The sequence below is a fragment of the Microcaecilia unicolor genome, chromosome 8 (genome assembly GCF_901765095.1).
Source record: "Microcaecilia unicolor chromosome 8, aMicUni1.1, whole genome shotgun sequence".
In the NCBI taxonomy this organism is placed as follows: Eukaryota; Metazoa; Chordata; class Amphibia; order Gymnophiona; family Siphonopidae; genus Microcaecilia; species Microcaecilia unicolor.
In genome coordinates this window covers 139,551,040-139,578,353 of record NC_044038.1, presented here as the reverse complement: position 1 = coordinate 139,578,353, position 27,314 = coordinate 139,551,040, and positions in this window count along the sequence as shown.

Sequence of the window (27,314 nt, the reverse complement as noted above, 5' to 3'; positions counted from 1 at the left end):
AGTTGGGACCCAGTCAGTGGAAGGAGGATGCTAGTGTAGAGAACAAGGTGCAGGTGGACCTGAGCTATGCTGGGGATAGACCATCTAAGTGGCTGCGGGCTAACCCAAGGCAGGTGGCTAGGCTTTTGTGACGATGCCCTTAGTTCTTGACTCTATTGGTGCTCTACATAAACTACCCTTAGCTTGCCTACACACAGATAGCACGGAAGTACTTATTTTTGGCACCGTGCACATGCATAACTCATAGCTGAATTTTGGGGCACTACCATGGGATGCGCTAAAGCATCCTGTGGTAGCTTGGACAGCAGCACGTACTACTCCCGTGCTAAAAAAAATATATATCTAATATAATAAAACGCACCGTGAACGTTCTAATGAGGACAACGTTCTGAAGCCATCTGACGTCACTCCCTGAGTCCCTGGTTCGTGGGGTTCGTGGGGTTCGTGGAGTTCGTGGAGTTCGTGGCGTTCGTGGTGTGAAGCCATCCAGCCGTCTCTGCCCCGCCCTCGCGCCTAAACAAACAAATACGGAAGCGAAACGTCAGGGAAGGAGGCGGCGCTCCCGACGTCTAGCCTTCCCTTCGCTGTGTTCCGCCTTCAAAACAAGGCGGAACACAGCGAAGGGAAAGCTAGACGTTGGGAGCGCCGCCTCCTTCCCTGACGCTTCGCTGCACGAACCGCCACGGAGGTAAAGTTAAAAAGAATAAAAAAAAAAAAGGGATGCATGGATGCGAAGGGGGGGGGGGGGCAGGGATGCGAAGGGGGGGGGGAGAAGAGGGTGGGCCAGGCTGGGACATGGGAGAGAAAGTAGCATGGATGCGAGGGGGGGGTCATGGAAGGGCGAGAGGGGACTTGCTGGAAAAGGATGAATGGAGGCGGCAGGGGACAGAGGAGCATGGATGAGTATGGATTAGGAGGGCAGGGCACAGGGAGAGAGGGGAATTACTGGAAATGGATGAATGGAGGGGGCAGGGGACAGAGGAGCATGGATGGGCATGGATTGGGAGGGCAGGACTCAGGGAGAGAGGGAAATTGCTGGATAGGGAAAAATGGAGGGGCCAGGTGACAGATGAGCATGGATGGGCATGGATTGGAAGGGCAGGACTCAGGGAGAGGGGAATTGCTGGATAGGGATGAATGGAGGGGACAGATGGGCATGGATGGATATGGATTGCAGAGCAGGCCTCAGGCAGAGAGGGGAAATGCTGGATAGGGAAAAATGGAGGGGCCAGGTGACAGAGGAGCATGGATGGGCATGGATTGGAAGGGCAGGACTCAAGGAGAGGGGAATTGCTGTATAGGGATGAATGGAGGGGACAGATGGGCATGGATGGATATGGATTGCAGAGCAGGCCTCAGGCAGAGAGGGGAAATGCTGGATAGGGAAAAATGGAGGGGCCAGGTGACAGATGAGCATGGATGGGCATGGATTGGAAGGGCAGGACTCAGGGAGAGGGGAATTGCTGTATAGGGATGAATGGAGGGGACAGATGGGCATGGATGGATATGGATTGCAGAGCAGGCCTCAGGCAGAGAGGGAAAATGCTGGATAGGGAAAAATGGAGGGGCCAGGTGACAGATGAGCATGGATGGGCATGGATTGGAAGGGCAGGACTCAGGGAGAGGGGAATTGCTGGATAGGGATGAATGGAGGGGACAGATGGGCATGGATGGATATGGATTGCAGAGCAGGCCTCAGGCAGAGAGGGGAAATGCTGGATAGGGAAAAATGGAGGGGCCAGGTGACAGAGGAGCATGGATGGGCATGGATTGGAATGGCAGGACTCAGGGAGAGGGGAATTGCTGCATAGAGATGAATGGCGGGGACAGATGGGCATGGATGGATATGGATTGCAGGGCAGGCCTCAGGCAGAGAGGGGAAATACTGGATAGGGATGAATGGAGGGGGCAGGTGACAGACAAACATGGATGGCCATGGATTGGGAGGGCAGGGCTCAGGGACAGAGGGGAATTGCTGGAAAAGGATGAATGGAGGGGGCAGGGGACAGATGGCCATGGATTGGGAGGGCACGGCTCACACTGTCTCTCTCATATACAATGTCTTTCTGACTCTCACTCTCACACACTCTGTCTCACACAGTATCACATTCACTCTCTATGTGCCACACAGTCACTCACACACTCGCTTGGTGTCATACACTCACTCACAGAGAATCTGTGTCTCACACACACTCTGTCTCTTGCCCACACACACACACTCTCTCTCACACTGTGTCTCACATACACACTTGCACACACTCTCATTCTCACACACACTCTCTCACAAACACACTCACACCCAGAGTCACTCTCTCTCTCACACACTCACACTTTCACTCTGACTCTCAAACACTCACTCTCACATACACTCTCCCAAACATACACACTCCAAGGAAAACCTTGCTAGCGCCCGTTTCATTTGTGTCAGAAACGGGCCTTTTTTACTAGTATATATATATTGCCACAGGAGGTGTATCTGGGGGCAGAGACTAGGTGTGCCTGTGCTAATCGGGTAGCATGGGCATAATACAGTGTGTTAGTGCAGAAGCCCTTACTGCCTCCTAAAAAGTTGGAGGTAAGGGATCCCAGTGATAATGGCCATGCACTAATGGGGAAATTAGCATGTGGCCAAAAAAAAAAAACCAACTATGGCCATTTTTCAGCAATGCTAGAAAGTGGCTGGAGTGGGTGGTAAACCCATGTTCTAATCGTAGCACCAGCCACTTTCTAACATACCTTATTAAAAAGACCCCTTTAAGAGGCCATTTTTGTGAAAACATAAGAAAAATATGTCTTTTTTTTTTTAAGCTGAAAATACTTCACTAGTGGGAAAATCCCCAGAATATAGGCAGTTTATGATCCTGACTATTGAGTTTGTTTATTTTGACCTACTTCTATTTGTGTTTCAACTTAAATTCAATTTTATTTGAAAAGTACACAGCATGATTGAAGGCCTGTTCCGCTGAATTTAAAAATAAAATCACTTAATATGAATATATTTAACTGTGAAAGATATTTAAGACTTTATAAAGTAAGAGCTTTAATCCAAACTATTTATATAAGCCTAGGCCATTTCATGTATAATACATTTATTGCTACTGATTTACATACTGTTCAGAAATAAATTATTACTATAATTTATGTTTAATGGAACTGGACAAAATGGCTTGAATTAAGTTGTGGGATATGACTAGCATTGTAATCCAGGAAAATCAGTAGCCTGGCAATACTTTCAGCTATAGTGTAACTTCCAGGACACAAACACAAGTAGGCTATTATTTTGCAACTTCACAGTTAATTTCTTCCTCCAGACAGTATGATCTAACACAGCTGTGATGGGCATCATTATCCACATGCCCATGATACTGGCAAATTTAGGGGACTTTTGACTAGTGTGTTAAAATCTGAGCCTAGCACTTTGTAATGCAGGATTTTACCATGCTCTAGGCCCAGGTTTAATACAGCATTTTTATGTGTGTGTGTGGAGGGGCATTCCCTCTATTTTTTATTGTACGTCATGTGTTAATGTAACCATTCGCGCATAGTATGTGCAGGACATTAATGCAGGACCACTTGCTACCTCCTATTTAGAAGGTGCTAAATTCTCCCGCGTTAACTCTGCATTAGCCAGTTAGGACTAGATTTTATATATGACGCCTAAAAGAAATTGACACCGAAACAAAATATGCCTAGGCGTATTCTATAAAGTACACCTAAATTTAGGCGTACTTTAGAGAATATAGGCCCAAATTTCCACACGGTTTATGGAATGCACCGAGCACCCGTCCGCGTGACTAAATTTAGTCGCAGGCAGTTACGCCAAGTAAAACTTGATGTAAATCCCGATGCCTAAATTATGCGCGGACTGGATGTATTGTATTACAAAATGCATAGATTTTAGAAGCACACACAGCCCGCGCATTCCACGCCCTTAGCCACATCCCCCTTTTCAACTATGCAACTTAGAATTTACACGCTTCATGTTACAGAATACACTTAGTTCAGTGTGTAAATTCTAATTAATACCAGTTAGTGTCAATAATTGCTTGCTAATTGGCAATTATCGACATTGATTGGCTTGCTAACTAATTAAGTTGCACGCACAAATCTAAAAAACAACTTTATTTGTGCGTACAACTTAAGCCACGCTATATAGAATCCTGGGGGTTAGCATATGCTCAGTATAATGTAATAGCTCGCTAATGCTTCCATGTCCAATCTCTGCCCATGCCACACCCCATCAAACAAGAACTCAGAAAAATGCAGTAATGCCAAGTTTAACGCGCAGTAACAGACAAACTAATACACAACCCCTTAACACATTTGTGCAATAGCCTGTTACTGCATGTTAAGTGCTTAATGCCCTTTAGTAAAAGGGCCCCTTAATGCCAAATTTAACATGATTTTATGTTGAGCAAGGATTTATTTTCTGAAGCGAGGCACTGATTTCTCCTGCAGCTTGGTTGGCCCAGACCAAAGCAGGTAAAAAGAGGATACTGACATAAGTGCTTCCACTCAGCTGATGACATGTCTTTTGGGTTGGTTGTGCTGAAAGGTTGACCCAGTACAGGACAGTGGGCAATGGGCATTCATCTGAAAAGGGTGTAGCCAAAGAGAGCACCTCTTAGCTTACCCCTTTGCTTGGCAGTTTGAGGGCCAGGAAAGAGTGTCTGTTTGTCCCCTGATACCTAGGACCTGTGAGCAGGAACTGAGGCTTATAGATAAGACAAGTCATGGAAGATTATTTTGACTTGGTTGTTGGTACTACATGTTGGAGTGTTATGTTTTATAGTGTGCTGGGGATGGAGTTGTAATGAGTAATGGTTTTATATATCTAGGAATTATAAGGACAATTCTGTAACTAGGCACCTGCAGTTACACGCAACTTGCACACATAAATGCACCCTACCTGCTCTACAGTATGTATATGTGGGCGGAGCAAGGAATGAACTTGAGGAAATTGGACTTGGGGAAAATATATCTAGGATAAGCAGCATAAAATGTTTTGTACTTTTTTGGGGATCTTGCCAGGTATTTGTGACCTGGATTGGCCACTGTTGGAAACAGGATGCTGGGCTTGATGGATCTTTGGTGTGTCCCAGTATGGCAATACTTATGCACTTATGTATTTATGAACATGGAAGTGTCTCCAATTTGCACATATAAGATAGAATACTGTAAGTAATGCGAATTGTATGACCTGATGTAAATGATCATGCCTAATGTTAGGCACACCAAGTCAGGTTTACTGTAGTATTGTATAATGGCATTTTGGCGCACAGCTGCTGTTAGAGAACTGGCACTCTACGCATGACATCGGTGTGCCTAAATGGAGGTGCTAAGTTATAGAATTGCTCCCAATCTGCCAGATACTATATAGCGCGCCTAGAGATCCATGCAGAAATCCAGGTGTATTATATAATTATGTGTGTAACTTAATTGGCTTAACAAGATAATCAGCATTAATAACAGCACTTAACAAGCAATAATGAGCACTAAATGACAATAAATAGAATTTATGCGCATAACTCGCTAAGCATATTCTGGTAATGAACTGTGCCTAAATTCTAATGCACACAGTTACATAAGCACATAAGTATTGCCACACTAGGACAGACCAAAGGTCCATCAAGCCCAGCATTCTGTTTCCAACAGTGGCCAATCTAGGTCACAAATACCTGGCAAGATCCCCAAAAAGTTCAGTACATTTTATGCTGCTTACCCCAGAAATAAGCAGTGGATTTTCCCCAAGTCCATTTTAATAATGGTCTAAGGGCTTTTCCTTTAGGAAGCCATCCAAACCTTTTATAAACCCAGCTAAGCTAGCCTCCTTTACCACATTCTCTGACAATGAATTCCAGAGTTTAATTACACATTGAGTTCAAAAGGGGCATGGCTAAGGGCAAGGAAATGGACGTTCTAAAACTTACACTTGTAGTTATAGATTATGACCCAGTGCTTATAAATCTATGTGCAGGGATTTATGCCACATTTTCACTGTGTAAATGGACGCACTTAGTTTTAGGCACTGGAATATCAACTAAGCATATTCTGTATACCATGCCTAAATCTGAGCGCCACTTATAGAATATGCTTAGGTGGAAATGTTTACCGTGTGGAATGTTTAGGCGCCTTATATAGAATCTGGCCCAATATGTCTGAAATGTAATTCTCTGATTCAAACAAGAGTGTCAAGGAGAGCTTAGGAGAGGAAGCCTTGAAGAAATGACCAGGGTTCGTGCTATCTAACATATTTTCAACTACAAAGAGATGTGGTAGTAAAAGAAACAGTTATACTCATGGGCTTGGTTAATGCTAGATCAGTAATGTAACATTATTAGATATTGAATGATTGGATTGCAGACTATAAGCTTTTGTTGCTGAGACATGGCTGGGGAAGATGATGAGATTCACTACTGTCATTTAAAGGGATGGGTACAGCTGTCTGCAACAGGCTAAACAGGTAGAGGAGGAGGAGGTGAAGGGGTACTGTAGTTACTTTTCAATAAGCAGTAGAGGATAATTAAAGTGGAAGGGCATAATATCAGTCCAGCTAAATGTATATAACAACATACAATTAAAAAAAAATAGATATGAATGCACGTCATGCAAATTTTTAGCTAAAATGTGCAAACTTGTTTAGAATTAATCCAGTAGCTGAATTTATTTTGTGTTCATTTGCAGCAAAAAATATTAAACAAATAACCATCTTTTCAAGTGGAAACCTGTTTTCTGTGTGAACTTGGGCCCAGATGCATCAACCAAACGTAAAAAAAGCAAAATCGTTAAAGCCATTACCGAATTTAAAAAAACGACCAATGCTCCAAAAAAACAAGTCGCACAAGTTCGGTGCGGTATTGTAAAGAACGATGCACTAATCCCCATCGGTAATTGGCTCGTAAAGCATGCGCAGAGCAGCCAAGCATTATGCTGGCTGCTCTGCGCATGCCAGAAATGTAAAAGAAAAAAAAGAAAACACAAACACGTGGCTCCCCATTTTCCCCTGCATGTCTCCACAAACATTAAAGGATCAGGAGGGGGCAAAGGCACTCATCAGCAGCGTCCTGTATGGACGGCCTTGCCCCCCCCCCCCGAAGTCCCCGCTGCTCCCCGCTGCTCCGATTGCGAAATAAATGCTGTTAAAAATGAAACCTTTTCAGTTGCTGGGCTCCCCCTCCCTTCCTGTCTCTCTCTTCTTCAGTCGGCAATGCTCCGCCTCCTGCCCTCCTCCACCTCCGTGCCCCGCCCCCCAAGTTCATCCCTGCCGCTCCCCCCTCCACCGGACCCCCCCCCCCTCCACCATAATGGCCGGTGCAGCGCCTCTCACCTATGTTTGAAGGCGCTGCATGGGATGGATCAGCTGTTCTTGATCTCTTCTGTCTCCTCCGATGTCTCCTTCTTCTTCCTGTGCCCGCCCTCCTCTGACGTCAGTTATCTACTGCAAAGGTTTCATTTTTAACAGCTTTTATTTCACAATCGGAGCAGCGGGGAGCAGCGGGGACTTCGGGGGGGGGGGGCAAGGCTGTCCATACAGGACGCTGCTGATGAGTGCCTTTGCCCCCTCCCGATCCTTTTTTAATTTAGTTTCGTTTTTTATTTTAGGCACAGGGAAGCAGGGAGCCACTTTTCTTTTTAAACATGCCAGCAATTTTGTTTTTCATCGTGCAGGGGGCAGCGGGGAGATGACAGCTCAGGCTTTAACGACAGGTCTGAGCGGACGTTAAATTTCTGGCGGTAAGTGAATCGTTGCTATCGTCGGTATGGTTAGTGCATTCCGAATTGTCTACATTTCAATGGTAGTTTATCATTTGCATTCCAGTTTCGTTAACTGCTAGCTTCCTCGGAAAATGGCCTTTGATGCATGCTACGTTTGAAAATTTCTTCATTAAGGGTCATTAAAAGGGTCATTCAGGTTTAGTGCATCTGGGCCTTGAAGTCTAAATGACCCTCTCCCTCCTCCTCCCCCCACCCCCAGAATAGGCCCTGCTCAGATTACAAAAAGTGTCAATCCTTTCACTGCATCTGTTAGAGAGCAGACAAAAGACACTGTATTATGTGAAACACATCATCCATTTCATTAAGGTCTTCCTATTTACACAGGCATGCATAGATATGACTGCAAAGGGGTATCTAATAAATACCAAAAGCAGTGAAACTGATTCTAAAATTATCTAGCAATAGCTGGTGTATTCAAAGTAATCAAGTCTTGTGCCAAGAAAGGCTTATCAAAATTCTTGAGGAATATCATGAACAGTATTATAAGCCAAATCCTTTTCCTTTAAATAAACCAGAGTATCTTCAAAAGAAGATATCTCTGGTAACAAAGCCTGCTTCATTAAAAAATAAAATACACCAAAATAAAATCCAGAGTATGTCATGAGATTCATTTTGAGTTACTCCCCATGGGCCTATATAACTAGATGATTCCCTTACTGAAATGTCAGCATTCAACAACACTCTTCCCACATGCCAGCTCTGGAGATCCATTCCTCTGAGAAGCAGCTGCTCCTCAGCCCATCCTGAACCAGAATAGAACAAGCCTGCCAGCAGTGGTTCATCTTGATCTGACTGAAAGGCCTTTGGCAGTGGGACTGGAAGCTTGCTACAGTAATATCAGCAAAGGATTTAGGCCAACTAGGCAGCCTGATTTGCTGACTCACCCACCTGCTTCTGATGCCAATTCAAAGAGGCTTCCATCAGTCATACTGGGACAAGTGCAAGATTCTTTATGTAGGTGAATATGTGATTTATCCATCCTCTTAACCTTCAGGGTTCCAAAACCATAGCAAAAGCAACCTAAATCAAAAAATATGTTCAGGTACATGCATAGAAAAGTAGCAAAAAAATTTTGAATTCATTCCATCGAAATACAAATATCTTGTAATCAAGCTCATGCATTTATCTCTGTAGATATATTTTGAAAGTTTGTTTGAGCTATATACATTTGGACACTATTTAAATAAGTGCAACCACATTTGGTAGGATATAGCTTTTTATTCACGGGAAGATTAGAGGCTATATTTCAATGTAAAATGTCCAGTCTTTTTTAAGCTATACATTTCAAAGCTTTCTCTTTTTAAAGCCTTTCCAAACTGTAGGTCAAACCCCAAATGACATCACAAAAACTGGGCAGGTCCTCCATAAGAAGTCATTGGTCTGCACCACTTGGAGATCACAAATTTTATGTGGCAAAACAAATGGCGTCACAGAATATTAAGAAGTATCCCTAATACTGTAGAAAGTTTTAAATTATTGAAAAACTCAAAAACACTAAGATGGAGTCAGCAGTCTAGCAGCTAGAGGGGTGCTATCAAGTCTTTTGCATTGAGTGTCACATGTATGATTATCTCCCAATTGGTGAGATATCATATGTGCTTCTCCGATGCAAAGAGCTCCTAGCTCTCAGAGAGCGGGTCCATTCTCTTGAGGCTAGAGTAGCAGACTTGGTGGAGCTGAAGGAGACAGAGAGGTACCTAGTGGAGACATACAGGGATGTTGTAGAGAAGTCCCACCTCCAGTCTGGTAGCCCCTGTGCTACCTTGGCGGAGGGAGGTCTCCTAGAAGGAGAGCATCACCCTGGTGAAGTAGGAAGTACTCCTGTAGCCAGGACCTGCCCAGCGGATATGTCTCCAAGTGCTGCCCGGAAGGGAAGGGTTAGGGCAGCTGTTGTAGTTGGTGATTCGATCATTAGGCATATAGATATCTGGGTGGTTGGTGGATGTGAGGATCGCTTGGCGACTTGTCTGCCTGATGCGAAGGTGGCGGACCTCGCGCATCATCTAGATAGGATTTTAGGTAGTGCTGGGGAGGAGCTGGCTGTCTTGGTACATGTGGATACCAATGACATAGGAAAATGTGGGAGAGAGGTTCTGTAAGCCAAATTTAGGCTCTTAGGTAGAAAGCTCAAATCCAGAACCTCTAGGGTAGCATTTTCTGAAATGCTACCCGTTCCACGTGCAGGGCCCAAGAGACAGGCAGAGCTCCGGAGTCTCAATGCGTGGATGAGACGATGGTGCAGGAAGGATGGTTTTAGATTTGTTAGGAACTGGGCAACATTATGGGGAAGGGGGAGCCTATTCCAAAAGGATGGGCTCCACCTTAACCAGGGTGGGACCAGGCTGCTGGCATCGGCATTTAAAAAGGAGATAGAGCAGCTTTTAAACTAGAAACAGGGAGAAGGCTGACAGTTGCTCAAAAGCGCATGGTTCGGGATAAGGTATCTTTCAAAGATATCACCAAAACAGGGAAGATAGGGTATCCTGATAGTGAGGTTGCAAAAGAGACCATAGTAGATCAGGTGTTCTTAAATAAAAATAAAAATCAGACAAAAGATTGCAAATTAATACTGTCAAGTACTGAGCATAATGTAAATAGGAACAACAAACATAGTTTGAAATGTCTATATGCGAATGCCAGGAGCCTAAGAAATAAGATGGGAGAGTTAGAATATATTGCACTAAATGAAAAATTAGATATAAAAGGCATCTCTGAGACCTGGTGGACAGAGGATAACCAATGGGACACTGTCGTACTGGGGCACAAATTATATCGTAGTGATAGGGTGGATCGAATTGGTGAAGGGGTAGCATTGTACATTAAGGAGAGCCTTGAATCAAAAAAGATTGAAAATTCTGCGGGAAACAAAATACTTATTGGAATCACTGTGAATTGAAATTCCATGTGTAATGGGGAAAGGATAGCGATAGGAGTGTACTACTGTCCGCCTGGCCAGGATGAACAGACGGATGCAGAAATGTTAAAGGAAATTAGGGATGCAAACAAACTGGGCAACAATACTAATGGGCGATTTCAATTACCCCAATATAGACTGGGTAAATGTAACATCGGGGCACGCTAGGGAGGTAAAATTCCTTGATGAAATCAAGGACTGCTTTGTGGAGCAGCTGGTACAGGAGCCGACAAGAGAAGGAAAAATTCTAGACCTAGTCTTTAATTGAGCACATGATCTGGTGTGGAAAGTAATGGTGCTGGGGCCACTTGATAACAGTGATCATAATATAATCGGATTTGATATTAGCTTTGAAGTAAGTATACATAGGAAATCAAATATGTTAGCGTTTAACTTTAAAAAAGGAGACTATGATAAAATGAGGACAACGGTGAAAACAAAACTTAGAGGAGCGGTTGCGAGGGTCAAAAATTTACATCAGGCGTGGATGCTGTTCAAAAACACCATCCTGAAAGCCCAGGCCAAATATATTATGTGTATTAAAAAAGGAGGACGGAAGACCAAATGACAGCTGGCATGGTTAAAAAGTGAGGTGAAGGAAGCTATTAGAGCTAAAAGAAAATCCTTCAGAAAATGGAAGAAGGAACCGAGTGAAAATAATAATAAACAGCATAAGGATTGTCCAATGAAATGCAAAGCTCTGATAAGGAAGACTAAGAGGGACTTTGAAAAAAAAGATTGTGTTGGAGGCGAAAACACGTGGAGGGGCATAACCGAAAGGGACGCCCAGGTTTTGCTGAGGATGTCCTAGCAAAACGTCCCAGTGGATGGGCGGGGAAACCCGTATTATCGAAACAAGATGGATGTCCATCTTTTGTTTCGATAATACGGTCGGGGACACCCAAATCTTGACATTTAGGTTGTCCTTAGAGATGGTCGTCCCTAGACTTGGTCATTTCTGATTTTCGGCGGTAATCAAGGACGCCCATCTCAGAAACGACTAAATGCAAGCCCTTTGGTCGTGGAAGGAGCCATCATTCGTAGTGCACTGTTCCCCCTGACATGCCAGGGGGCATTGCGGTGGACTTGAGAAATTGCTTCCAGGAACATAGCTCCCTTACCTTGTGTGCTGAGCCCCCCAAAACCCACTACCCACAACTTCACTAAAAGGAGCATGCTGGACGTGAGGGGAAGACAGAGTAGGTCAGGGAACGCAGCGACGCTGGAGACCGTCATTGGACAACGCTTCAGCTGGTGGGGTTTGGGAACCCTCACCAGCAAAACCAGGGGCCCACAGGAAATTTTGGGGGGGCCCAGTCCCCCATGGCCCCATGTAGCTATGCCACTGATTTGAGCACTTAATACCATTTTTTCTATTCCTGTATTAATCAGTTAGCATGTGGTAATATAGCAGGACTGACTGATTAATGCAGTATTACCCACTCTCATCCCCTCACATGCCCTCTTCCAAAATAAAATAAAAATATGTTTTAGCACGTGGATTAGTGAGTGCTAATTTGGCAATTACTGCAGGTTGGCTGAACATGTCCTATGGAACGCCATTTTAAGCTGTATTAGGCACATGTTAGCACCTGATGCAGCTTAGAAAAATGGCTCCTAACAGTAGCAATTATGGTTTATAGACAAAATTATACACCTAACTCCAAGGTCTTAATTCTACATAATTTCTGAGCTCATAAATTGCTAAATATCTGGGGAGATTTTCTTCCCAAACCACAAAAATGATATTTGGTTTCTATGTCCTGCAGAGATTTATTCTTCTGCACCCCTGTGCATGTTACAGATGAGAAACACAAGTGATTTTGATAAATATAAGCAGATTCTTGTCTCTGTAAATTAAGCAATCACATTTATAAGGAAACCTGGCTGTAATTAATGGGAAACCATTTCCTGCAAAGTAAATCCATTACAATATTTTTTTTTACAGCAGACAAAATATGCAATAAAATACCTTTAAACATTTTACAAATTTCTCAAAGCCTTTTTTTGCACAGACTCCTGCCTGAGTAAAAATTCTCACTGGTATGATCTGAGGAATGTTTATGAATGCACTTGTGCTATGGTAGGCTGTGCTTGCATTCTGTATGCAAAAACAGTAGTTATATCCCAGTTACTGCAAATAACTTCTCATTATCAAAAAGAAAAAATATTTAAAATGTTTCTTACTTTCTCCTACACTTGGTAAGCTATTCAACATCTTAGCTTCCAATAGGAGAAGATGTTTAAGAGACAGGTTCTGGTTGGAATTCACCTTTGTATATCACACTTGCATGCTCTGCAATTTTCTATTTCAAGGGTCAAGAGATGCACACAGTGGCAGAGGGCATGTAATCATATATTATACTGTGCAGAAAACAGGTTGGGCTTGTGTCTGAACAGATGTTCCAAGGATGGGAACAGAAGAACAAATGTTTTGTTGCTCCCTGAAACACAAAGAAAAAGAGCATCTGTTCAAACCTTCTGGAATACCTTTTACATTGAAATAGCTAGAAAGATTATTGAAAATTACCCAGCCTATTTTACAAAGACACATAGTTGTTAAAGCAGCCTTTATAAAACACTTCACTAAGGTTCATAGAACAAACCTGATGTCTTAAATTTATTTCATGTATTTGTTTTCTTCAGGGCCTCAGCGGCGATACCTGGTAGTAAATCTCATACTACCATGATTTACTCACCCACTTTAATTAGAATTAGTAAATGAATGGTATAAAAAAAACCCTAAACTTACATGGCTTCATATGTGTGGATGTGTCGAGTGACGCTTAGATGGCTACTCCAGCTGTGATAAACTACAGCCAGTGCCGGGCAGACTTGTATGGTCTGAGTTCCGTATGTGACAGTCCTGTTTAGGATGGTCTGGAAAAAGCTTAGACAACAACTTCAGTGGCTGGAACCTGAGGACAGTGTTGGGCAGACTTTTATAGTCTGTATTCCACAAATGACAAGGCTGGAGTGGGCTTCACAGCAACTCCAGTAGATGGAACATAAGGACAGGGCCAAGCGGACTTCTAGGTCTATGACCCAGAAATGCCAAAGAAAGACAATGATCAAGTATTTTACATCACATCCATTGTTGATTTAATCATAAATTGATAATGAGTGTGACAATTGGGCAGACTGGATGGACCATTCAGGTTTTTATTTGTCATCACTTTCTATGTTACTAACTTACTTCATCATTGATTCTTTATTATTTCCTTAAGAATTTCTAGCTAATTTGTAACTACATGTTTTAATATTCATCTGTTACTTGTGCAGGTTCTCTCATTTGTCAGCTCGGGGGGGGGGGGGTGTCACTCTTCCGACATGATTAATGTGTCGCTATATGCTGTCTCAAGGACCCCCCCTTATTCATTTAACCTGGCCCATCTTGCTGACTCCACAGCTTTTCTCAGTCACTGAACATGGCTGGGTTAACTCTGTGGGTCCCGGCAATGAAAACTGCCAGCACACGCATAACCACCTGCTTCTCTCTAGTATTGTCCTTTGTACTGCCCCTGAGCTGCCCACCTTTAATACGGGTAGCTAGAGTCTCTCCTGCCTGCTTAAATCACTTTGAATATTGGGTGATACATGCATATCTGCCTACATCTAGGTGCTAGGATCTATTTACACTGTTGAATTAGCATAGGTGCTTACAATTAAAATTAGGTGTGAAAATGTGGTCTTATACTAGTAATCTACTATAGCAATTGCATAAATAATTGTTGATATAGAATACATGCGTAGTGTGCATCATCCCAGTGCCTAATTTTAGACAATTTGTAGAGAATTACCCCATAAGTGGAAAGATGGTGCACGGTATGGGACCTAAAGTGACTGACTGGGTTAAAACTGTTTAAATGGAAGGAGACAGAGGTTAGTGGTAAATGAAGTTCGCTGTGAGGAAAAGGATGTTATAAGTGGTGTACCGCAGGGGTCGGTCCTTGGGCTGGCTCTTTTTAACATCTTTGTGAGTGATATTATGGAAGGGATGTCTGGTAAGGTTTGTCTCTTTGTGGATGATACCAAACTCTGTAATAGGGTGGACACCCCGGAGGGTGTGGTTAGTATGAAGAAGGACCTGGAGGAAGCTTGGCGAATGGTCTGAAAATTGGCAACTAAGACTTAATGCTAAGAAATGCAGGGTTATGCACTTGGGTCCCAAAACCCCAAGGGAAAGGTACAGTATAGGGGGTGAAGAGCTTTTGTGTATGAAAGAAGAGCAGGGCTTGGCGGTGATTGTGTCTGATGAACTTAAGGTGGCCAAATAGGTAGAAAAGGTGATGGGTGCTCAAAGCCAGAAGGATGCTCGGGTGCATAAGGAAAAAGATGACCAGTATGAAAAAAAAGAGGAGATAATGCTCTTGTACAAGTCTCTGGTGAGACCCTATTTAGAATACTGTGTGCAATTCTGGAGACCACACTCATGGAAAGATATAAATAAGATGGAGTCGATTAAGAGGGCAGCTATAAAATTGGTCAGCGGTCTCGGTCATAAAACATATAGGGACAGGCTCATGAACCTCAACATGTATATGCTGGAAGAAAGGCGAGAGAGAGGAGATATGATAGAGGTGTTTAAATACTTCAGTTGTGTTAACATACAGGAGGAGAGCCTTTTTCAAATGAAGAAAAACTATGGAATGAGACGGCATAAGATGAAGTTGAGGAAATAGGCTTAGGATGAATCTGAGGAAGTATTCTTTCACAGAAAGGATGGTGGATGTGAGGAACGGCCTCCCAGTGGAGGTCGTGGAGATGATGACTGTGTCAGAATTTAAGAAGGTGTGGGACAGACACGTGGGATCTCATAGGAAAAGGAGGTGTTAGAGGTTACTGAGGATGGGCAGACTGGATGGGCCATATGGCCCTAAACTGCCATCATGTTTCTATGTTTCTATGCCTTAATCCCTATAGTGGTCAGCTACTCGATCAGAGCACCTTTTTATACCCTGGACGTGATCGAAACAGGTCTAACTTAGGAAACCTTTCTTTTTTGATTTGGACATTTACATTTAATTATTGCTGTTAGCTGTCCTAAATTTGGGGCCTCCCTAGTTCTACCCTAAACACATTCCTCCTTGCTATTTGGATAAATAAGCCATACTGTGGGAAGGTGGTCACATGTTTCTCAGTCCAGGTGGCCAGTAAGAACTCGAAACAGGCTCCACCTCTCCCTTCACATACCAAATTAATTAGAGCTGTGTCTTATCTTCTACATTCCAACTTATTTCCACACAATCAAAATTAAACAATCATTTTAATGAGTGAGTGCAATGTTGGTCAAGGCAGAGTTGAAAAACAATCTTTTTTTATTTCCACTACAACATGTGCTTGTGATTTGTTTCATTTTCGGAGAACCTTCTCCCAACATCTTACTTTTTCTTCTGGGATACAGTGCAAAAGGAGCAGGTAGATCTCCAGTCACACCTGCCCTATTAATGCCATATTTCAAAATAGCACTGGTCTACTTGGGATTCTGCCAGGTACATGTGACCTTGATTGGCCACTGTTGTAATTGGGATACAGGACTAGATAGATCATCAGCCTGACCGTGTATGGCTATTCTTATATTCTTATAATATATGTCATTGGAGCAGCAGGGATAACTGAGATAGTTCCTTTGAACCACATGGGATGGATTAAAATGTGTGAAAAAAATGTATGTAACGTGGGGTGTTAGGTTTTTAGACAAGCCTAGAAGTATCTTTTTAAAGTTCGGTGATGGGTTTAAATGGTGGGACGTGGAGCTAGCAGCTTGTTTATAGACATAATGCCAAGAGCTCACATTAAAACATTTTTTGTGTGTACTCCTGCAAAGTAGCACATACAAAAATGATAAAAGATTATGAAACAAAAATTCCCAAGCAATAAAAACAAAACAAACAAACAAACAAAAAAACAGATAACCCACTATCTCCACCTCACCCCCACCCCACTACCCCTAGTTAGCATCTAGGGGAAGGGCAAGGCCACCTTACAATTTGTACATTTTGAATAAATTGACATATTGTTTTTCAAAAACAAAGATAAATATGCATTCCAATCTAAGAAGCCATTCTTTCCCTAGGAGTCTGAGTATTGTACTAATAGTTGTCTATTTTCCTTTCTAAATGGTTTGATGTTTTTCTTTGAATTTGATTCTCTTACTGTCTCAAGCTCCATATTATCAAGGAATACATTTAAGTATTACTCAGTTTAGAATCTTCTATAAATGAATATTTGTCTATGATTATTTTCTAAAATAAAGTCCTACATTTTTACAAGTAACTGAGGTAAACATTATAGGTACATGAATATTGGGCTCAGAAAGGTTTACAGAGAAAAATAGTCTCTAGGGTGAGCCTGGAAGATTGCCAAATGCACATTCTTCAGCTAGAAATGATAAAGCTGTTTTAATTTCCATATTTATACATTGTAAATATGTATGCAAAAATATAACCCCTATTTTTCAGATTCTTACTGCTTTACAGGATTACTGATACTCTTGCTACACAAAGGTGTTACCATTAACATAGATGTTAAATTGTCTCTCTACTTGTCAGTGGGTAGAAATGGCTACTGCACTTCCATTAACAGAGACTTATCATTTTGAATATTGAACTAGTTATACATTTGAGCATAGTTATAAAAACTGTACCTTTATCCAGCTCATTTTCAAAAGTGATCGCCGGCCATCTTCTGACACAAATCGGGAAATGGTCGGCGATCTCCTGAACCCGGCCAAATCGGTATAATCGAAAGCCGATTTTGGCCGGGTTCAACTGCTTTCCGTCGCGGAGCCAGTGAAACATCAATGGGGTATGTCAGTAGGGTAGTGAAGGCGGGATGGGGGCGTGCTCACGAGATGGCCGTCTTCGTCCAATAATGAAAAAAAAAGCCAGGCTTGTAGAGCATTTCGCCGGCTGTACTTGGTCCCCCTTTTTTTCATGATCAAGCTTCAAAAAGGAGCCCCAACTCACCAAATGACCACTGGAGGGAATCGGGGATGACCTCCCCTTACTCCCCCAGTGGTCACCAACCCCCTCCCACCCAAAACAAATTAAAAAACATTTTTTTGTCAGCCTCTATGCCAGCCTAAAATGTCATACCCTGCTCCATGACAGCAGTATGCAGGTCCCTGGAGCAGTTTTTAGTGGGTGCAGTGCACTTCAGACAGGTGGACCCAGGCTCATCCCCCCCCCCCACCTGTTACACTTGTGGTGGTAAATGGGAGCCCTCCAAAACCCACTGTACCCACATGTAGGTGCCCCCTTCACCCATAAGGGCTAGGGAATAGTGTAGAGTTGTGGGGAGTGGGTTTTTGGGCGGGATTTGGGGGGGGGGGGCTCAGCACCCAAGGTAAGGGAGCTATGCACCTGGGAGCTATTTGTTTTTTCAATTTTTAGAAGTGCCCCCTAGGGTGCCTAGTTGGTGCCCTGGCATATGAGGGGGACCAGTGCACTACAAATGCTGGCTCCTCCCATGACCAAATGCCTCGGATTTGGCCGGGTTTGAGATCGCCGGCATTATTTTCCATTATGGCCGAAAACCGATGCCGGCCATCTCAAACCCGGCGAACTCTGACATTTGGCCGGGCCCAACCGTATTAGTGAAAAAGATGGCCGGCCATCTTTTTCGAAAATACGGTTGGCTCCACCCACTTACGGCGCCTGCCCCGAAGATGGCCAGCCAACTATTTGGCCAGCGCCGTTCAATTATGCCCCTCTATGTTGTTTAAATATTCTGCATTTCATATTCAACTTGATATACTGACTGGCCTTATCAGATGTCAGTGGTTTAACAATAAATAACAATATAAAAAAATTAAAGAAATTCTCCTTTGGTTTCTTTTTTTTTTTTTTTTTCCAAATATTTTATTAATTTCCAAGAATACAAATAACAGGAAAACAATGATGGAAAAACATAAGAAGCAAGAAACACAACAGGTGGGAAAGGAAAAAAGAGAAAGGAAAGAAGAGAAAAAAGGAGGGGAAAGCATCCAGCTGTTTAACAAATAAGTCCTTCGTACTGGTTTAAGGTGTGGCCTGAATAGTTTGGAGGTAGTTGTCCAAAATAGACCAAATTTATTTCTTAGATACTATCATCCAACTTTTTGCAGCCATGGCGAGCTCAAACTTCTGATGCTGCAGGACTGTTTTCCACCAGAAATGAATATTCAGCAACTGTGCATTTTTCCAGTTTTGCAAAATATGCCGTTGAGCAATAGTGAGGAGAATGTTCAATAGTTTTGATTGCGGGGAGGTCAAATCAAAAGTTGCATGAGCGGACTTAAAAATTACAATTGAATAAGTCAGGTCATCAGTTATAGGCAAAAGGTTTTGTATAATATTCCAAACAGCCTTCCAGAATTGAAAGATCGGAGGACACTCATATAACATATGAGAGAAAGTACCCACTTGCAGTGAACAGTGCCAACATTTGTCTGATGAGCTCAGGCCAGCAGTAGCAAGTTTTCGAGGAGTCCAACTGGTTTTATGATATAAAAAAAAACATAGACTGTAAAACTGCTGCAGAGGAAAGAGGTTTCATAACTTTAGACCAGAAACAGAACCACATATTTTCATCTACCACAGACTCTGTATCAAGCTGCCAATTATGTTGAAGGGCAGTATTGAAGTTGTGTGTTGCGTTAATAAAAATGTTATAAATAGATGAAGCTGTGTGCCCAGCTAATACTAGTGTCTGGGCGTTGGCAAATAAAGAAGGCAGCCGAGATGACAATGATGCCAGCTCAACAGATGCCTTCACACTATGAGTAAGTTGCATCCATTGAAAGAACATAGTAGGAAGTAGAGAAAATTTGGATACCACCTCAGAAAAGGACCAAAAACTATTATCAGCATTAACAATATCAGACAGATAGAAGACTCCCTTACCTATCCACTCTTTCCAAAAGAATGGAGCCTTATTTATTAAGATATGCGGATTATACCAAAGTGACTGATGTGATGACTTACTGAAAGGTATTGCTTGAAATTTGTCGAGGTCCAATAGACATTTGACCGTGGAGACTATAATCTGATTAACTCTATGTGATGGAAATGAAGAAGCAGTAAGAAGAAGCGGTAAAGTGAGAGGAGCTACCATGGCCTCCTCCAATTGCAGCTACATGGGCTTGTATTCAGAAGTGCGGAAGAACCATCTGCACCCCTGCTGTGAAATGTAAGATTTATGATAAGTGAGGAAGTCGGGAAATAAAACTCCGCCTTTTCCCCTGGTGCATTTAAGTTTCCTCAAAGCAATTTTTGGAGGCTTATTTGACCATAGAAAGGAAGATAATAATTTGTCAACTTGTGAGTAGAATGGAAGGGGGAAGACGATCGGAAGCATAATGAGGATATAATTAATTTTTGGAGATATCATCATTTTAATAGTTTCAAGCCGGCCCCACCAGGACAAGTGTAGAGGATGCCAGGAATGCAGCAAAGCTTTAAGGGTTTTCAGGATTAAGTCGGAGTTATGATGAATAGAATCTATGGAGTTGGCGTGCAATTCTATTCCTAAGTATTTAATTTTTGGGGTGGCCCACACCAAGTTAAAAGACTGAGCTATATTCGGAAGCGCTAATACATTGAGAGGAAATAATTCCGTCTTCTGCTGATTGATTTTGTAGCCCGAAAATTTGGAAAAATGAGCGATTAGGTCCAGGAGCGCTGGGATAGACTGGTTCGGATCAGAAATATAAAGTAAGACATCATCTGCATAGGCAGAGTACTTAAATTCTAGATCTTTATAGACAATTCCGTGTACACATGCATGAGATCTAATCGCAATTAGAAGCGGCTCTAATGCAATATTGAAGAGGTATGGGGATAATGGACAGCCTTGCCTGGTGCCACGGAGCAAAATAATGTTCTCTGACAAAAGGTTATTAGTGATTACCTTGGCTACTGGTTTTGCATAAAGAGACTGAACTTTAAGCACAAATTCAGAAGGGCAGCCGAACCAGGTTAGCACTTCAAAGAGAAAGTTCCATTCAACCCTGTCAAAGGCCTTTTCTGCATCCAATGATAAAGCCACAATTGGTTGGGGCTGGAAAGAGGCTATATGCGATAAATGAAGAAAAAGCCTTGCGTTATCGCTAATAAGTCGTCCAGGCATGAAACCTACTTGACAGGGATGAATAATTTTATGCACAACTTTTTTAAGTCGGTTGGCTAGAATTTTAGCATATAGTTTATAGTCCGCATTGAGTAAGGATATAGGCCGGTAATTAGACACCAAAAGAGGATCTCTATTCGTTTTAGGAATGACCGTTATGACTGCCTCTGCGAATCGACTGGTGGAGGTGGTTTCCGGAGACAGGTCATTGAATAAAAGTAAGAGAAAAGGAATGAGGTCAAATTTAAAGACTTTGTAAAACTCTATAGGGATCCTGTCTGGGCCTGGGGACTTCCCTAGATGAGAGTCTTGGATGGCCACTCTAATTTCTTTTTCAGTGATGGGCTCCAGAAGGGGGATGACTTCCTGCTCTGTCCATTTAGGACATTGTAGGGGGGTTAAAAAGTTTTCTGTTAAGTGAAGTGATTGAGGGGCTTCTGACTGGTATAGTTCTGAATAAAAATGATGAAAAGCCCTGGAAATATCGGTTTGAGAGGTGACAATGCTATGCTCAGATATTTTAATGGCAGAGATCTGCACCTTGGATCTTTTTCTTTTTAGATAATTAGCTAATAATCTACTGGATTTATCTTTTTCAGCATAATGTTTAGTCAAAAATCTGCTGGCCGGCTTGGTTTCTGCATATTCTGGTGTGGTATGTGATAAGTTTCAAAAAGAAATTAGCTTGGACCAGATTTCTGGGCTGTTTGATTCTCCACCTTTTCTAAACTTGATGGTGTCTCATTTGGGCTTGGTTCCTATAAAGGAAGTTGGAAAATTTAGGTGAACCATAATCTGTCCTTTCCTTGGGGCTGGGGCGTTGATGTGTTTATTGATCCATCATTGTGTATGGTACAGCATGCCTCCTTTGATCAGGCAGTTGCATGGTTTCATGTGCAGGGTCCAGGGGCTTTAATGGCAAAAGGTGATATTGAAGCAGCATTTCACTTGCTGCCTGCCTGTTCACCCAGACTGTTTTCATTTGCTCGGCTTCAAGTTTGAGGGACAGTATGGTTTTGCACTTTGGGTGTTCCATAGCTTGTGTGCATTTTGAGATTTCTGCTACTTTCTTGCAGTGGGTGATTCAGCGGGGGTGGCTGGGTTGGACAGTGGTTCATTATTTAGATGTTTTTTTGTTTGTGGGAGTTGCAGGAAATGATCAGTGTGTGACTTTAGTGGGGGCTTTTCATGCAGTAGTACAGGCTTTTGGTGTGCTTTAGCTGTGGAGAAATCTGAGGGTCTGAGTACTGTGCTTACATTTTTAGGTAATGAGCTGGATTCCATCTATATGGAGTCCCATTTGCCTAGGGATAAAATGGGAAAATTAGTGCAAGCTGATGATGATGTTTGTTGGGTGTGCAAGCTGACTATTCGGGAGGTTCAATCGTTGATTGAACAGTTCAATTTTATTTGTCACATTGTCCCTGTGGGCAGAGTGTTTCTTCAAAAATTAGCTCGCTTGACTATGGGTATCCAGTATAGACACCATTTTTTGCAGATTCCAGCAGGCATTAAACCAGATTTATGCTTGTGGGGCTCCTTTTCAAGACACTTTAATGGGGTGTGGGTGTGGCAGTCATCAGCAATTTCATCTTGGGATTTAGAGCTTTTTTCCAATGCATCTGGGGTCCTAGTCTTTGGTCTTTATTTCCAAGGGTATGGTGTGGAGAGGCCTGGCCAGATAGTTGGAGAGCAAGGGACTGGTGTCAGAATGTAGCCTTTTTAGAGTTGTTCCCCATGTTGGTGGCTCTGGTGATTTGGGATGGGAGTTTAGCTCATCAAACTGTACTGTGATGTTCTGATAATATGGCAGTGGTGTTGGCCATTAATCATCAGTCCACATCTTGCCCTTTGAAGATTGAGGTTTTGTTCTGATTGTCTTGAAGTGTTTGGAGTTGGACATATCTTTGTCTGCTAAGCACACTCCTGGAGTGCACAACAAAATCGCTGATGCCATTTCTCATTTTCAGTGGCCACGTTTTGTGTTTTGGCGTCTGTGGAGGACAATCATCCAACACCCATGCCATTGGAATTGTGGGGAAAAATTCCAAAGAATTAGGATGACTGTTGCAGTCATCTTGTGCAGAGAATACTTGGAAACATTACAATGTGGGTTGGAAGCATTTTCATTCATTTTTGTGGGCAGTGGGAGAGTCCTTGTATGGCCCTTTCTCATTGAGTTGTATTTTAAGTTTTTTACATTTTGTTTTGTCATACCATCAGTCAGTGTTTGTAATGAAGTCAGCACTGGCTAGCATTCATTTTTTTTTTTTAGTAAATTGGTTGCATGGGAGGATCCCTCTATTTATTTATTAGTTCAAAAGTTTGTGAAAGGTTATCATCGGGCCATGGGTCCATCTTACTTGAGACCCTTACATTGGCCTTTGTTGCAAGCCCAGTTATCACAATTATTTGAGCTCCTGCCAGACATTTCTTTATTTACCTATGAGGTTCTGTTGTTTCGGGCTGCTTATTCTGTGGCCTTTTATGGAGCATTTCATGTTGGAGAGCTAATGGCTGCTAATAGGTGGGCACTTGGTGATAGAGTTGTTCTGGGTTCAGATGTGTGTCTCTCTGCAGATCATTTATATATTTTGGTACACAAATCTAAAACTGATCAGTTTGGGAAATGGTCTTGAGTCATTTTGAGGCAAGTTGTTGGTTTGGTCACTTGTCCATGGCATAGTGCTCAGCTGTTTGGAGCTTGCCGGCCTCCTTCGGCTTTGTTCTGGCTGGTGCATGAGGATGCTTCCCCTTTGGTGTATTTCCAGTTTCCTGCTGTGCTCAAGAAGTACTTACTCCATCTTGGCCTTGATCCACAGAGTTTTGGCACTCATTCTTTTCATATTGGGGCAGCTGTTACTGCTTCTTTGTTGGGGGCATCTCCTGGTTTGATTAAACATACGGGGAGATGAAGATCTAACAGATTTTCAGGATATGTTCATGATGTTGTTACTTCTGTTTAATTCCTTTTCTGATTGTTAACATGTGCTTTGTTTCAGTTTCTTTTTCAGGGTCTCCTCTTCATGAAATTGTAGTGTGGCTCTGTGGACACTACTTTATCTTTTGAGTGCAAAAGAGAGCTGAGCAGTCCCGTTGGGGTCCTAACCTGGATCTTGCTCATTTGGGAGTCTGGATCTGCTAGCTAGGGTAAGATTTGGAAACAGCTATTACCATCTTTTTTTTTTGCTCCATCTTGGGGGGAATAATTTATGCTATGTAAAGGGTGTGGAACTTATCCATTAAATGAAGCAGGCATTTTTGATTGCTCATTGCTATTTTCCAAGGACATGGTTGATATGGTCCTTGATTGTGCCACACCTTTGGTGGAAGGTTGCTAAAAAAAGTGTAGGTCATTGAAAAGTTATATAAAAGGGTGATTGCTGAGGTTTTGCATTTTGTTTCCAAATGGGGGGGGGGGGGGGGGGGGTTGGTTTTCTCACATCATTTGTTAACTGTCAGTTGTCCTCGTTTCTTCTCTGACTTTGGGTTAGACATCTTTTTGTCTGATATCCAAGATATTGTGGAAACATGTGTGCAACCATGTCGCTTTTTCATGGGTTGGGGGGAGTAATGGGAGAGGCTATTCACCATAATTTGGGTTCTTTAGGTAGTTTGGAGAGGGGATCCTAAGAAAGAAGGGGGGGGATTCATGTGCGGGACCACCATGAATCTGAAGCGATTGGGTAGATTTAGTGGTACTAGAAGCCTTGCCTGGGAAGTAGGATTAGATGCTGAAAATTGATGTTTGAAGTCATGGTTAGAACGTGACCATCTAACCATTTCTGTTATGTTGTCAAAGTTAATGAGATATATGTTGTAATGATTATTTCTGGGGAATGGTTTTGGTAAATTCATTTTTATGCCACATGCTTCATTGTCTGAGTGGTGATTATTGTGTATTTAGTATTATGTGTGAAACTGGTGAATGTGAATACCTAAGGGCTTCTTTTACAAAGCTGCATGGCAAATTAGAGGAAGCCCATAGGAAGTGAATGGACTTTCTCTTATTTACCACCCAGGAATTGCTAGCATGGCTTTGTAAAAGAAGTCCTAAATTAAGCTCTATACACAGTGGGGCTTTACAGATAATGGCATAAATTATACCATGGTCCCACTCTAGGGTTGTGCAAGGAAAATTTGGGCAGTTATTTTTGGATCATTTTTGGACTACTCCCCCAATTTCAGAACTTTTTTTATTTGTGCATCATATCACATGCTCATTTTAATTAAACAAAATTAACTTGTAGAATTTTTAATGTAAGCCTAACATTTTAATTCAAAGCTTATGTGTTAAATCAACTTAGTGTGCACTAACGGGCCCTAATTAATGTGCCTCAGTCCAAGAGGATATTATGTGTTTTTGTTTTCAAATCTGCTCCATGGATTAGAAATCTTTATTGACATGATCTGGCAGTTAATGCATCTAAGGAGACAGGAAACAAAGTGTAGAATCATTTGCTCAGTAAGGTATAGTAATGACTGTAAGTCAAGCAACTGTTTCTGAAAACATTCTTATTTATTTATATTTTGCTCACACCTTTTTCAGTAGTAGGCCAAGGTGAGTTACATTCAGGTACTCTGGATATTTCTCTGTCTCAGGAGGGCTCACAATCTAAGTTTGTACCTGAGACAACGGAGGGTTAAGTGACTTGCCCAAGATCACAAGGACAAGGAGCAGCAGTGGGATTTAAACCGGCCACCTCTGGATTGCAAGACCAATGCTCTAACCACTAGGCCACTCCTCCACTGTACCTATCAAATGACATTCATTATAAGTCTCTAAGAACAGATAGCTTTCCTCCTTTGCTTCCTTCACTTATCTGGCTACTTAGCTGCCCATTGCATCAGTCTTTCTTGGCAGTTTCATTAGCTTTCCTCTAATTCTTGATTTACTGCAAGGCAGGGGTGGTTTTAGTAGAGTTATTACCTTCTTACTGAAGCGTTTTTTTCCAAGATCTTCTGAGACCTGCAACTAAGATCTTCTCAGACAGAAACTAAAGCAGCAAGAGAAGTCAATTAAGCATTTTAAAGCAATTATAATAGTTACTCCAAACAATTTTTTGCCCCACTACACTATCATAATGGAAAAAAGACCAGTTCTCAAGACTAATAATGATAGGGCCCAATATTCAAAAGGGTTTGACCAGGTAGGAGAGGCTCCTGCCCAGTTAAATCATGCTGAGTACTGCTGCATAAAAGCCATTGCAATAGCCCTTGTGGCATATAAAGTGCTTGTAATAAAGAAATAAATAAGGGTTTCTTTTACAAAGCCCCGCTAGCGATTCTCAGTGTGGCAAATGAGAGAAAGCCCATTTGATTCTTATAGGCTTCCTCTCATTTGCCATACGGGAATTGCTAGCACAGCTTTGCAGAAGAAGCCCTAAATACTCCCTCTAACTGCAACAGCACTATCTGAGCAAAGCCAGGGTGGTGTAAGGACAGAGCAGGGGCGGTCTCAAAAGTTATGCAGGCACTAGCAATATTCAGTGCTGATGTCTGCATTGCCCTATTAGCTATGCGAGTACTAAATCAACTTTAGTAGTCTAAAGCTCTCATGGTGGTGATAATCAACAATCCAATATATTAACAACCCAGCACCAAAAATATTAAAATGCAATACGTATATCGTCTTTTGACTTTGGCAGTAACTTGTTTCACACTGAGATACAGCTTAGTGATTCACTGATATCGTCATCGGTCAGTTTGTTAACACTAATATCTTATAAAACTTTTTGACTATTATTTAATTTTTTGTAAAAAGCTGCTTAGCTTTCTTAGTAGTATGATACCTTGCTGAAGGACCAACACCTAACATGGTCCATGTTTCAGAAACCTACCTCAGGTCTTGGTCCTATAAAAACAATAATCTTAATTGTAGATAGTGCAGGTTCTAAATTTTTTAAAATAAATTTATAAAATTAGAGGGATAGTGCACATTCTGTTTTTCTGTATATCAGCCTCAAAGAATCCCTAGTGCTGAGGGAGGGGGGGATCAGACTACACATTAAATAAGATCTGTGAAAACACAGTAGGTAGTCTGTGTGGACCAAGTGTTTTCTTTCTGCCAGCATTATCCATTCTGTTTCTATTTAGCTTATTATTCTTTTCACAAAATGCTAGGATACACTAACGCATTCCAATAGGCATTACTACTCTATTTTTGCTCCAGCAGTGGCCTGTACATTCAGTGTTTGGATTTCCTGTTGTGCCCTCATTCTTCCAGTATAATCTAACCACAGAATTCCATAATAGAAAGCACTGAACTGTAACACATTCCAGGGGGATACTCTAGGAATGAAAATCTTCAGACAAATCGAGAAGGCAAGGTTTAAAAATAACATGATTCAGGGACCCAAGGTGTCTGAGCTCTGTCGATGAGTAACCAGGCAAAGGCTCATTTTCTTCCTTTCATATTTGTTCGTCCATGTTTCCTTGACCTTGTATGGGTAATTATTCAGGAGGTAAGTGTTTTTTTTTTTCAGCCGCCACCGGCTTTATGCCCAAAAATTCA